Here is a 13637-nt window from a genome sequence, read left to right on the forward strand (position 1 = left end):
ATGTGCTTGGAACTTACGTTGAAAAGTATTTTAAGGTATAGGCTTTCATGTAAAGGAGAATTGTTTAATAAATATCAATACTTTTTTTTTCTATAGCAAAATTGTATTTATTTCAAGAACATGCCCCCCTATTAGGGCCGAGTGAGACTAAATGGAAGGGAACAAAATCAAGGAGGTTGCAAGTTGTTTTAGAATGTTATCAGAGGTGGTAAGGAGTAGAGTGGCTTTTATGCTTCACAAAGATGATGCCGCTAACACAATTTCCATAGTCTGTCACTCTCTCTTGTTCCTCACTGTTAACTACACACAGACTACCTCAGTCACACAGCTCTCCTGTTAGCGCTGTTGAAGTCCACAGTTCGCAGCCAGGCATTTCAATTGGGGGCCACCACCTTCCCATGGTGGGTTCGCTGGGTCCAGTCGACGGAGTCTTGGTTCCTGGTGATGATGATCCACAGGTCCTCGCGTGGCATTCGAAGCTCCGCTGGCTTTCCCCTCGTTCGTACCTTTGTGTTCTGTCAGGGACCATGAACCTTCATAGTCCACCGGTGTGATGCATGGGCCAGGCTCGCATGTCTCAGGCTTGGCTCTGTTGAGTCTCCTCTTTTTCCGGGGTGCTGATCTCAGTGTTCTTACTGGTACATGGCTTCATGCTAGGACGAGTGTTCTGGTCAGGTGGCACCCTCGTTTGTTGGTTGTCGGTTCGGACCCCATTGGTTCTCCATCTCCCAGAGGGGGTCCCACTGGCTGTCATTGCCATCGCTGCCTCCATCTCCTGGGACATCGTCCGAGCCTCCCCCTAGTTCTGCTTCATGCTGAACATCCTCCCTGGACAGTTCACAGTTCCGTGGAGCTTACTGCGGCTGTCGAGCGCCTTGCTCTTGGTCTCATACTGGTACGGCCAATTCACCATCGTGTTGTTCTGTGCTCAGTTTCGGCCTCGAATACCCGCGGTGTTATATCATTGCGCAGAGTTCTCTCTTGCAGGTGGACTCGGCAGTCTGCTCTTGGTTGATAGACACTGCCGCTCCCGCTGAATTCTCCCACAACTTCCTCACAGATCGAACATGGCTGCGGGCTGCGTTGTACTTCCATCTCCTGCCCACGAAGTCCAGCGATCGGGTATTCGGCTCCCTCTGCTGACGTCAATCCAGTCTTGAACTGGGTCTCGATTTTTCCCTCGAGTTTTCCAAATTGGGCCTCGATGTTTTCTTCAAGTTTGCCAAACTGGGCCTCGATGTTTTTAGACTGGGCCTGAATCGAGGAAATTAACTGTTCAAACATCACCACGGTCCTTTGGTCGTTCTTCATTTTCGAGTCCAATAGATTCTAAGAGTCCTGTCACGGTCGCCAGTTGAAGTATCCACAATGACGCACACAAAATGCTGTCAACTTGTGTACATGGATTTATTTACAATTATTTACAAATTAAATGCACATAACCTAAATCACTGCCATCACAACAAAACACTTCACTCCATAAACATCAACAAGCTGCCAATTTAACAACTGCCCATCACAAAATCATGGAGGTTACAACCTTGAAATAGATGACTACTGACTGCCTACATCTGGCATGTCAGCCTAACCACAACACATGTTCACCAGTAAAACTCCTACTAAACAATACTCATCTCTACCACCAAGACCACCTTTTTATATAGGTGCCTGGCCAGGCTTCTAGGAAGATATATTACAAAAATACCTTCTCGTAAATTCTCTAGTGCCTAACAACATGGTTATAATGTACAGAATATTCTACCATCATCTCGTCCGATCTAGAGCCTTTCTGGATGTTACGGTGTGTTTCACAATTCTGTAGCGGATTACACATCATATACAGGTAATAATAAATTATATACAGGTTCTTTACATTAATTGAACTCGTATAAATGTCTGTATACAGTACATGTTTCATGACATAACCTCACAAACACTGCGATCATTCAACTATGTAAATAATTATACTAATACTAAATGGATGTAAACACTTTATAGCCATACATTACAAATAATAATAATAATAATAATAATAATAATAATAATAATAATAATAATAATAATAATAATAATAATAATAATAATAATAATAATTCGAGCTCGATACTTGCATTATTTACCCATGGGTGAGAGAATATTGTTTTCAAGTTATTTCTGTTTATCACACTTGCGTCAGTGCTGCACAAAGATAATGACACTAACACAGCTAAATGTATAGAAGGGATTGAAGCAACATGGCGGTAAACAGTGATTTAGTTTTTTCTACAAGTGGTGAAATGTTCGGTAATAATATGTGTATGAAGCGCAATGGATCTGTTCAATCAATCAGTCAATCAATCAATCAGTCAATACTGATCTGCATTTAGGGCAGTTGCCCAGCTGGCAGATTCCCTATCTGTTGCTTTCCTAGCCTTTTCCTAAATGATTTCAAAGAAATTGGAAATTGATTGAACATCTCCCTTGGTAAGTTATTCCAATCCCTAACTCCCCTTCCTATAAATGAATATTTGCCCCAGTTTGTCCTCTTGAATTCCAACTTTATCTTCATATTGTGATCTTTCCTACTTTTATAAACGCCATTCAAACTTATTCGTCTACTAATGTCATTCCACGCCATCTCTCCGCTGACAGCTCGGAACATACCACTTATGTCTCAAATATTATTACAATATTATAAGTCCACCTGTTCAATACAATACAATATGATCCACTATTTCATATGGTAAAAATTTTTATACATGATACATAAAAGTCAATGGTGCATGTTTCAGCCTCCTTACGGGCATCATCAGCATATATCAATCTTAAAAATAATACATATATGGAGTCATTCTAAACTTATAAATTATAGGTTAAAATGTTTGAGACATACGTCAACTTCAATACGGAACCAAAATGAGAATAGTTACTTGAAACATACCACTTAGTCGAGCAGCTCTTCTTCTTTCTCTCAATTCTTCCCAACCCAAACATTGCAACATTTTTGTAATGCTACTCTTTTGTCGGAAATCACCCAGAACAAATCGAGCTGCTTTTCTTTGGATTTTTTCCAGTTCTTGAATCAGGTAATCCTGGTGAGGGTCCCATACACTGGAACCATACTCTAGTTGGGGTCTTACCAGAGACTTATATGCCCTCTCCTTTACATCCTTACTACAACCCCTAAACACCCTCATAACCATGTGCAGAGATCTGTACCATTTATTTACAATCCCATTTATGTGATTACCCCAATGAAGACCTTTCCTTATATTAACACGTAGATACTTACAATGATCCCCAAAAGGAACTTTCACCCCATCAATGCAGTAATTAAAATTGAGAGGACTTTTCCTATTTGTGAAACTCACAATCTGACTTTTAACCCCGTTTATCAACATACCATTGCCTGCTGTCCATCTCACAACATTTTCGAGGTCACGTTGCAGTTGCTCACAATCTTGTAACTTATTTATCACTCTATAGAGAATAACATCATCCGCAAAAAGCCTTACCTCCGATTCCACTCCTTTACTCATATCATTATATATATAAGAAAACATAAAGGCCCGATAATACTGCCTTGAGGAATTCCCCTCTTAATTATTACAGGGTCAGATAAAGCTTTACCTACTCTAATTCTCTGAGATCTGTTCACAGAAGTAATGCTAGTCTTAATAGTCTTTATGCCTCTTATGAGTGCATATTTAAGAATACGTTTGGTAGCGAAGTGTCGGATCTGGTAGGTGATCTCGTTTCCGATAACCTCACTTTGGACTCCTCGTATTTGAGGTTTAGAATAAGAGATCTGGAACTTGAACTCTCATCATCATCATCATCATCATCATCATCATCATCATCATCATCATCATCATCTGTTTACCCTCCAGGTTCGGTTTTTCCCTCGGACTTAGCGAGGGATCCCACCTCTACCGCCTCAAGGGCAGTGTCCTGGAGCTTCAGACTCTTGGTCGGGGAATACAATTGGGGAGTATGACCAGTACCTCGCCCAGGCGGCCTAACCTGCTATGCTGAACAGGGGCCTTGTGGAGGGATGGGAAGATTGGAAGGGATAGGCAAGGAAGAGGGAAGGAAGTGGCCATGGCCTTAAGTTAGGTACCATCCCGGCATTCGCCTGGAGGAGAAGTGGGAAACCACGGAAAACCCCTTCCAGGATGGCTGAGGTGGGAATCGAACCCACCTCTACTCAGTTGACCTCCCGAGGCTGAGTGGACCCCGTTCCAGCCCTCGTACCACTTTTCAAATTTTCGTGGCAGAGCTGGGAATCGAACCCGGGCCTCCAGGGGTGGCAGCTAATCACGCTAACCACTACACCACAGAGGCGGACTTGAACTCTCATTCAAAGATGAAATAATTAAAATGTTATCAACGGATCTAGAAAATGCTCTGTTGGAATTGAAGAACTTTAAACAAAATAATGTTGAAATGCCAAGACAATACAAAAATGATTTTAAAGAGGTTAAGTCGAAGAATGTTAGGCCTAATCGGAAACATGTTGCATTTAAAGACTCTTTAAATAATAATTTAGTGACATGAAACAGTTTTCAAGTGTTAGAATCTAATGATCATGAGGCAAATATAGAACATGAGTCAGCTGCAGAGTCGAAAAGAAAAAAAAAATCCCGTCGGCGACCGGTACATAAACAAGCCCATACAGTAATAGCGGGGGACTCAATAAGAAATGTTGGACCTGAAGTTGAAAATGGAATTGCGTACTGCTATCCATGCATATGAGTGGGTCAACTTACAGAACATGTAAACAGTGACAGTATTAAAGAAAATCCTGAAGCCCTGATAGTTCATATTGGCACAAATGACCTTCATAATTTCTCAACACCTAGTGACATAATGGTCGAAACTGATAGGCTTATTACTGCAATACAAAGGAGGTTTCCAGCGGCAAAGCTTTGTTTCAGTGGCGTTTTATATCGGCATGATGTTGATTACATGTTATAATTCTCATATTTTGGTCCGTATTGAATTGTACAACTCAACTTTACATTAACCAATTTAACATTACTAAGAGACTTCAAACCAAATTTCCCTTTCGACTCTACACAAGAAGCTACAGTCGCTCCTTCCAGCTAATATTTAACACAGCTGCTTACCATTGAGCACTCCTCTTCACTCGTGCTTTAAGAAGACTACAGATTTACCTCTTCACACGAGATTTACAACAATCTAACTACTTTATATGTTATTATAAACCCCACTTAAAGTATCAAGCATTTCCCTCGCCCCTACAGCATAATTTGAGTGAGCGGCAGGAACGTCTCATTACTAGCTTTAAAATGTATTTAAACTCCACTTGGAGTAATCAGCAACATTCTTCATTATTATTCTGACGTTTGAACTGTTTAGGTTCCAAACTTATCTCTAACGCCCTCAACCAACACAGGGCGCCGCTTTACAAGATTCAACGTAGCAATTTGTGTTCTTACAGAACTACCAATATGCATCTTGTTACCACATTTTTAGATAAGGTCATTCAAGAAAGTGTATAAATTACGTCTATTTCCTACATCATCCTCACATTCATTTGTAATTTATTTTTAAAAAGTCAACCACAATTAAGAACAATCAGGATCCTGATTTTTTATCTTTCAGATTGAGGTTTAGGCTGAAGATGCCCTTAAATAAAGGGCGAAACATGTCCCTATAATTTAAAATCACTTTTTATGTATTGAATAGGTGGAATAAATAAACATTAATTTTTCTTTGATATTATGATGTTGATTATCGCTATATAGGTGCTGTAAACTCCACTCTTGACTGGTTATGCCGTAATGGAGATGTCCTTTTTGTCGATGCTAATAGTTGGCTTAGAGGTAGCGATTTTAGAAAAGATGGGCTACACTTTAATAGAAAAGGAACCTCTAAGTTTGGTAAACTTCTCAATAGAATATCTAGTAGAATGCTCTCGGGAAACTAATTACGAAAATGAGGGGGGATGCTAATCCTAATGCCAAAAACTTAAGTGATACAGAAAATGATTTAGAAAGTATATCAGGAATATAATACAAAATGTAGATAGGGATTCATTTCACAGAGATCAGATACACAATACTAAGAAAGCACCAAAGACATCAATAAAAAGTTTAGTTTAACACTTTAGAGGATACTATCAAAATGTAAATGGACTTCTAAGCAAACTAACTGAACTTAAAATTTCTTCATGTTTAGCTGACTATGACTTCATGGTATTAACCGAAACAAACTTAAATGATGAAATTAGTGATATGGAACTCAGACTCGAAACGTATTCAATTTTCAGATGCGATAGGTCTTCTTTAACAACTATGAAGGCATCTCATGGGGGGTTGATCTGTATTAACAAGAGGTTTAAACCTACTCTGATACCATGCATTAACACATTTGAACAGTTGTGTGTGTCCCTGACTTTTAAAACCACAAAATTAATCATTGGTGCTGTATACATTCCACCAAAGTCTCCTGTCCAAAAATATTTCGAACATTGCAGTGCTGTTGAAAAAATTATGTCAAATCTTGACAACCGTTTATTGCTCATTGTTGGTGACTACAATCTACCACATCCTAATTGGATAGTAAATGAAGAAATATCTTCTGGCCTTATGTCAGAAGGTAACCACACTATGCAGTCCAGTTTAGTTATAGACACTTTTTCTTATCTCTGTTTAAATCAGTTTAATGCTATCCCAAATTTTCTGAATCACTTTCTTAATTTGGTTTTCAGTAACTCCAGGTCCATTGAAGTTTTATTTATTTGTCCGTGTCCGAAATCACTTCAATATATTTACAAATACTCTATTTACACTTTGTCTCTCCAGTATTCAACTGTCGAGATTGCACATTCATTGGCTTCCACCAAATCCTTCATACTACATGGTTTAGGCAGATTTCTACAGGTGATACAGAAAATGATTTAGAAAGTATAACTTATATCAGAAATATAATACAAAATGTAGATTGTAATGAAAGCATTGTCCCCATCGATAGGCACCACCCAGCATTAGAGATTTCTTTACCTATAAATGAGCTATAAAATTCCTTGCCTGCTGAAAGTTTTTATTTTGACTTTTTAAATGGTGAATATAATGGACTAAATTATTATCTGTCACAGTTCAGCTGGAAGGTGATGTTTCAAAATGTATCAATTAATAAAGCAGTAGAAACCTTCTATTCATTACTACATTATGGCATGGTTTAATTATAAATTGAAGTCACTGATTATTGAAAAGAAGAAAGCACAGAAGCGATACAAAATATCAGGTCTCAATAGTGATTATCAGCATTTCTCGAAATTAAGAAATGAATGCAAGCCTGAATCTAAATCTTGCTATACAATGTATGTCTACAACTGTGAACGAAGTATTACTTCCAATCCACAGAAATTCTGGCAATATCTAAGTTCTGAAAGGTCATGTAATAATATTCCTTCAACAATGCATCTTAATGAAGTTACAGCAGATACTGGAGAAAATATTGTCTATCTTTTTGCTAACCACATTTCATCTGTTTATTCTTCTTATCAGAATAGTAGTAGTAGTATGTCATATGATTACCCTTTCTCTGTCAATCTATAAGTTATAAACATTAGTAAGGCAGAAATTTACAACAAACTGATATCTCTGGAATTAAAGAAAACTGTAGGACCTTATGGTGTTTCAACTTACCTGCTCAAGTACTGCTCATTTATTTTATGTGAAGCACTCTTTTATCTGTTCAACTTATCATTAAACCAAGGCGTTTTTCCAGTGGAATGGAAGAAAGGATTTGTTAGTCCAGTTTCCAAAATTGGTGATAAAACTGACATAAAACAATATAGACCAGTTATAATTTCTTATATTTCCAAGATTTTTGACTCAATAATTCTTGACAAAATCACACCTCTCCTTAGAAACATTATCATTTGATGAACAACATGGATTCTTTTGAGGACGGTCAACCTATAGCATTCTTCTTTTATTCTATCAGTTCCTTTTGGATGCAATAGAGAACCACTCCCAAGTGGACTGCATTTATACAGACTTCTCAAAAGCTTTTGATATTGCCGAGCACGATATCTTGCTGCAAAAACTAACGGGCTACGGAATTAATGGGCCTCTCCTCTCATGGTTTGAATTGTATATCAAAAATCGCCTGCAGATTGTTAAAATAAGGAATCATTTTTCTGCGCCTGTTATTGTTACCAATGGAGTTCCTCAAGGGTCTCACCTTGCACCCTTACTTTTTACTCTGTACATAAATGACATTAAAAATATACTTAAGAATTCTGAATTGGTTTTGTTTGCTGACGGTGCAAAAATGTTTATGCAAATTAATTGTCCACTCGATTGTTTAAAACTTCAAGATGATTTACATAATCTTGTAAAGTACTGTATTTAAAATGGGTTGAAACTTAATCATGAGAAATGTAAAATAATATAATTTTTTTTAAACAAGAAGAAAATATCATTTCAGTACAAATTTAGTAATAACAACATTCTAACTCCCGTTTCACAAGTTAATGACCTTGGTGTATTATTCAGTTATAACCTATCGTTTAATGAACATATTGAAAATATTTGTAAGAAAGCATTTCAAAGATTATGTTGCATTACTAGATATTCTAGAGAATTTTCAAACTTAGCTACCTATCGATTGCTGTCTGTGTCTATGGTATGCCCTATACTAGAATACTGTACACCTGTTTGGAGCCCTTCTCATCAGACCTCTATCCAGAGATTAGATTCAGTACAACATAAATTTCTTCGTCTATATTCATTTAGAGCAGGATTCTCATATGATAATGTTGATTATACATCCCTACAACAGTCCTTAAATCTGCATAGCCTGTCACAACGCCGTGAATTATTGGATACACTCTTCATTTTTAAATTGCTTAATTCCTTGGTGAATTGTCCACAACTCATTGCAAAATTAACATACATGTACCAGACAGACGCACGAAGTTCAAGAATACATTGTCTACAAATTGGCATAGAACTAACTACACATTCAGTGGGCCAATCGAACGAATGTCAAGATCTCTAAACAAAGTGGATATTGATATAATTATTTAACTACTCATTGTCAAAATTCAGAAATCACTTACATAATCTCCAGAATTGATTATTACTTTCCTGTGCTTACTTGTAATATAACCTGTGTATATATCTGTACATATTTTTCTACTTATATTCCATTGAACTTTCTTTTTATTGTGTTCTGTTTTGTTTGTTTCTCTACTGTTATGTAAAATGGTATTACCGTTAATAAAGTATTATTATTCTTTGTAAATGAACGAGTCATTGAAGCTGCAGTAAGTCTAGACAAATCTGTTCCTCAATCAGTCAGTCAATCCAATCAATCTATCACCACTGATATGCACTTAGGTAGCTTGCCCAGGTGGCATATTCCCTATCACTTGTTTACATTCTATCGTGGATCACATTCTTCCACACACTTTCATCTTTTGCCTAACAGTGCAGTGCAGTCCCCCTTGACCAGAACCTTAATCGTACTCAACTCGTTAGATATCCTCTCCTCCTGATTTCCCCTATCTTCCCTGATGGCTCCAGTACCTACTTCCTCCTCCCTTTCCTCCCTTCCACCATCCTGTTCCACCTCCCTCTACCTATCATCTACTGTATGTTTCCCTTCCCTGTCTTTCCATTTTCTCTTACCTTCCTTGTTCATCTTCCCTCTGCTGTTCTACCTGCAGGGACTCATACAGATTCCTTATCAATATCTCTCCTGAACACTCCCCCTGACTAGTTTCCTTGGCCCTCAATTTCCTTCACCTGACTTTCACAGCTTCTCCCCTTCCTTCCTCTTCTTCTTGTCTACCACCCATACCCTTTGTGTTGTTGAAGGGAGAGCTATCTAGATTCCTACAACAAAGTATATGTCCCACAACAAAAATTCAATGTTGACAAGAAGGAAAAGTTTCTTGAAGACCTGGAAGACCAAGTACAAGAAGATAACATCATGCTAATTGGGTATTTCAATGCTTAAGTTGGAGAAGATAGATCTGGCGTAGAGAAGGACCCTTCTGAGTATGGAGTGAGAGATATGGAGGTTGAACATCCTACACTTCTCTGTAAGAAATGAGAACATTTTCTTCAAGAAATAAGACAGTCATAAGATAGCTAGATACAGCTGGGATTGTAGATCTAAAACAGTTATGGATTATATGATAACAAATAAAGTAATTGGAGAAGGAGTGAGTTACAAAGTTTTTTCTAGGGAGTGTTTATACAGTGACCATAGGCTCCCAGCGGCTGAAGTATATTACAAGGTTACACATACCTCAGGTACAATGAAAATATCCAAAATAAAGGAGAAGATATAAAGAAGAAAATAGGAAGGCCTTTTGAAACCTAGTATTGCAGAAGTTACCAAGAAATGGAACACAAAATGCAATTGAGGAATGGAACTTAGTTAAAACAACCTTAGTTAACTGTGCAGTAAAAGTGTATGGTCAAACTGGAGGGAGAGTAAAGGAGAAAACTAGTTGGTGGAATCAACGAGTGAAAAAGGCTATTCCATAGGATGTTAAAAAAAATAGCAAACTGTGAAGAAGAATAGAGAAATAGGAAACTATTTGTAAAGAGAATTGTGAAGGAAGAAAAAATCAAGCGTTGGGAGACATTTACAACAAAACTAGAAGAGGACTGTAAAAGGAAACAGAAAATGTTGTATGGAGTATATGGAGTATAAGGTCAGACAGAGATAATATTAAAGCAATTGAAACAGAAGATAAGCCCATTGTTAGGAATGCAGAAGGGATAAGAAGGTAGATGAAGACTAATTTTGACAAGTTGCTGAATGGGGAGGAAGAAGAAAAGATCTGTGAATTTGTTAAACCTTAGGAAAAAGTGAGTGCTATTAAATGCACAAAAAGAGAAAGTGTGCTGTGAGGAGGAAAGTCATTAGGAGCATGTAGATTGAAAACATATATGGTAAAAAGAGCAGGAATACATAGTATGCAATGACTCCACTGAACACTAGGGCCAATATGGAAAGATACTAAAATGCCTGATGATTAGAAGAAAGGGCTGATTATGCTTTTTTTTTTTGAAGGAAGTAGGGGGAAGTGTACCAACTTTAGGTGGATTACCCTGCTGTCACACTGACTCAGGATATTGGAAAAAACAATGGAGAGGAGATCAAGAGCAATAGCAGAACACAAACTTGGTTTCAGATGCAATAGAGGTACAATAGAACTTTGCCATTAGACAGATAATGGAAAAGTACTGGGAAAGAGAGAAAGACCTAATTATTGTGTTTTTGGACTTAGAAAAAGCATATGGCAGCATGCCAAGAAGTAAAATATGGGAGAGCCTAGAAAAACTAAAGGTTCCATAATCTCTAATTTGGAGGATTGAGATGTTGTATGAAGATTGTGAGGGCAGTATGAGTATTCAAGTATGAAATGGTAGATATGAAAGTTTTGAGAGCAGTGTACAAGAGGGAAATGGCAGATCAGAGTGGTTTCAAACGAAGAAGGAGCACAACTAGGCAGTTCACTTTCTCCATTACCTTTCATCACACTCATGATTATAATTATCAAGGAAATTACAGCAGTAGATGCTGGGATGCTGAAGATTTGAGTGTGTTTCTTTTTTTTTTTTTGATGATGTTGCCATCTGGGGAGAGACAGAGCAGGAGGTACAGAGGAGGTTGGATTGTTGGAGCAGTAAGTTTAGTGAAAGTTAACTGTGAGTAAGCGAAAGACAGTGGCAGTGAAAACATTCCCTCAGTGTAACTTCACACCTGAAGGAGAGAGAATTGAATGTGTGAAAAGTCTTGGAATTGTTGTCTCCAATAATGGGAATGTTAAACTGGAAGTACAGAATAGAGTGTGCACAGGATCCAACTTCATATACCATGTGCAGAATCTAGTCTGGGGCAAGGCAGTTCTTTTAACACATTGGCGACCGGCCCCAGAGATCCCCGTAGTACTGCAGTCAGCGGTTGTTGACGGGCCACAGAGATCTCCGTTTTACGCACAGGCATTGTTTGTACAGTAGCTTGTTGTGCTATTTGTTGACTATAATTGTAACTACTTTCAATCATGTTATGGAGTAGAAGGATTGTAGATTTTAGTGTTGATGTATTTTTTTTTCAATTGTAGCCATGTAAACTTCGTATATACTGTAGGTGGGCGTTCTTACACGCCGAGAATCATTGTACAAGATGGCATGCCCATGGCAACATTTATAGGCAGATTCATTATCTGATGTGCCACATGGGTGATGAGCCCTGAGAATTCTCATAGTTTATCAGCTGACAGTAGATGACAGCCGACAGTAGCTGACGGGCAACATGAATTCTCGCTTTTATGCACCTTGTATTTCTTGATTATTGATGAAATTGTGGGCGAGATTATGAGTTCCAAATGGTGTAGTCATGGAATATAAATTATCGCTGCATCTTTCTTTCTTTAAACTTAATGTATTTAACAAAATAATGTTGGATATGCAGAGCTATTCCCTGGAGCTCCAGTGCAGATGTCAACATGTTGCGGTGTATTCAGTTGGCGACGGCTACCAATAATTGTGGTTAATTATGTACAGACTGGTTATAATAGGTACTGAGTGACAGTGAATTAGGTATTTGTAATGATTAACGGTTAACACTAAACAGGGAGTAGCCGTAAAGAGAAATTCTTGCATCGTTCAAAACAATGAGTACACGAATGGCACAAACATGGCATTCATACTACACTGTGCTTAGAAAGACTATTAAGTGGAGCCACAGGCGGTATTGCTCTGAAAAGTATCACAACGTACAGACTACAAAGAAACGGAGTGAGTACATGTTCCAAGCTTGAGGTCAGTATCTTGAATACATTTCGATTTACAGTAGTTTGAGTGCAGCATTGTAATTTCTTTCTTGGAAGCTTGAACTATCCAATTTACATGGGGTAGCAGCCTCCGTTCGGGCCCCTTCGTCAATGTGTTAAGAGCCTAACAGGACAGCATTCAAATAATACCTCCTACCAGTTGATGAACGCCTTGGAGAGCTGTTTATTAAATACATGAGATTAGTAATTTACAATCCTGTGAAATGAAGTTTCCAACATCATCTATGTAGAAGATGAAAGGATAGAATCAGGAATGATTACATCAGAAGGGATATGCAGGTGAACTCTATAATGGAGGAAAGACTGAGAACTGCACAGCTGAAATGGTTTTGGCCATGTAAAGCGAACACAGAAGACACGGATTCCCAGACAGTACTTAGAGAGGATGCTGCCTGGAAAAAGACAAGTCAGTTGTCCCAGGAGGAGTTGGTTGGACCAAATGAAAGATGATGTAATAAAACGGGGAAAGATGTAGGATGATGTAACCTCAAATGTTGCCATGGGAACAAGTTTGAGGCTACAATATCATATGTGTAGTAAGCAACTTCAGTTACCTTTGTAGAAGAGTGTTCTGATTGTTGAATTTTTATTTTTTAACAAGCAGTAAAAGGTGAACCATTTAATGAATAATGTGATTTATGTTTCTGTATTCTCAGAAATACTGTATGTCTTCTTTCTTCTGAACCACATGCACAGTCATTGAACAAATGTGATATTGCAGTCTGTGGTGTATTAGCAGCTTTAGGTGTAGCAGTATCACAGAAATCTCTCTATCCTTGTCTCCACAGTGACTCTTGCTCCTATC

General features: G+C 38.0%; 1 protein-coding gene across 1 annotated transcript in view; it reads left to right on the forward strand.

The window, feature by feature from the left end:
- The window catches only part of LRP1 (LDL receptor protein 1), a 744558-nt gene that overhangs the window by 252644 nt on the left and 478277 nt on the right, over window positions 1-13637 (forward strand). The gene's annotated exons all lie outside the window — the stretch shown is intronic.

Source organism: Anabrus simplex, chromosome 6 (assembly GCF_040414725.1).
Source record: "Anabrus simplex isolate iqAnaSimp1 chromosome 6, ASM4041472v1, whole genome shotgun sequence".
Taxonomy (NCBI): domain Eukaryota; kingdom Metazoa; phylum Arthropoda; class Insecta; order Orthoptera; family Tettigoniidae; genus Anabrus; species Anabrus simplex.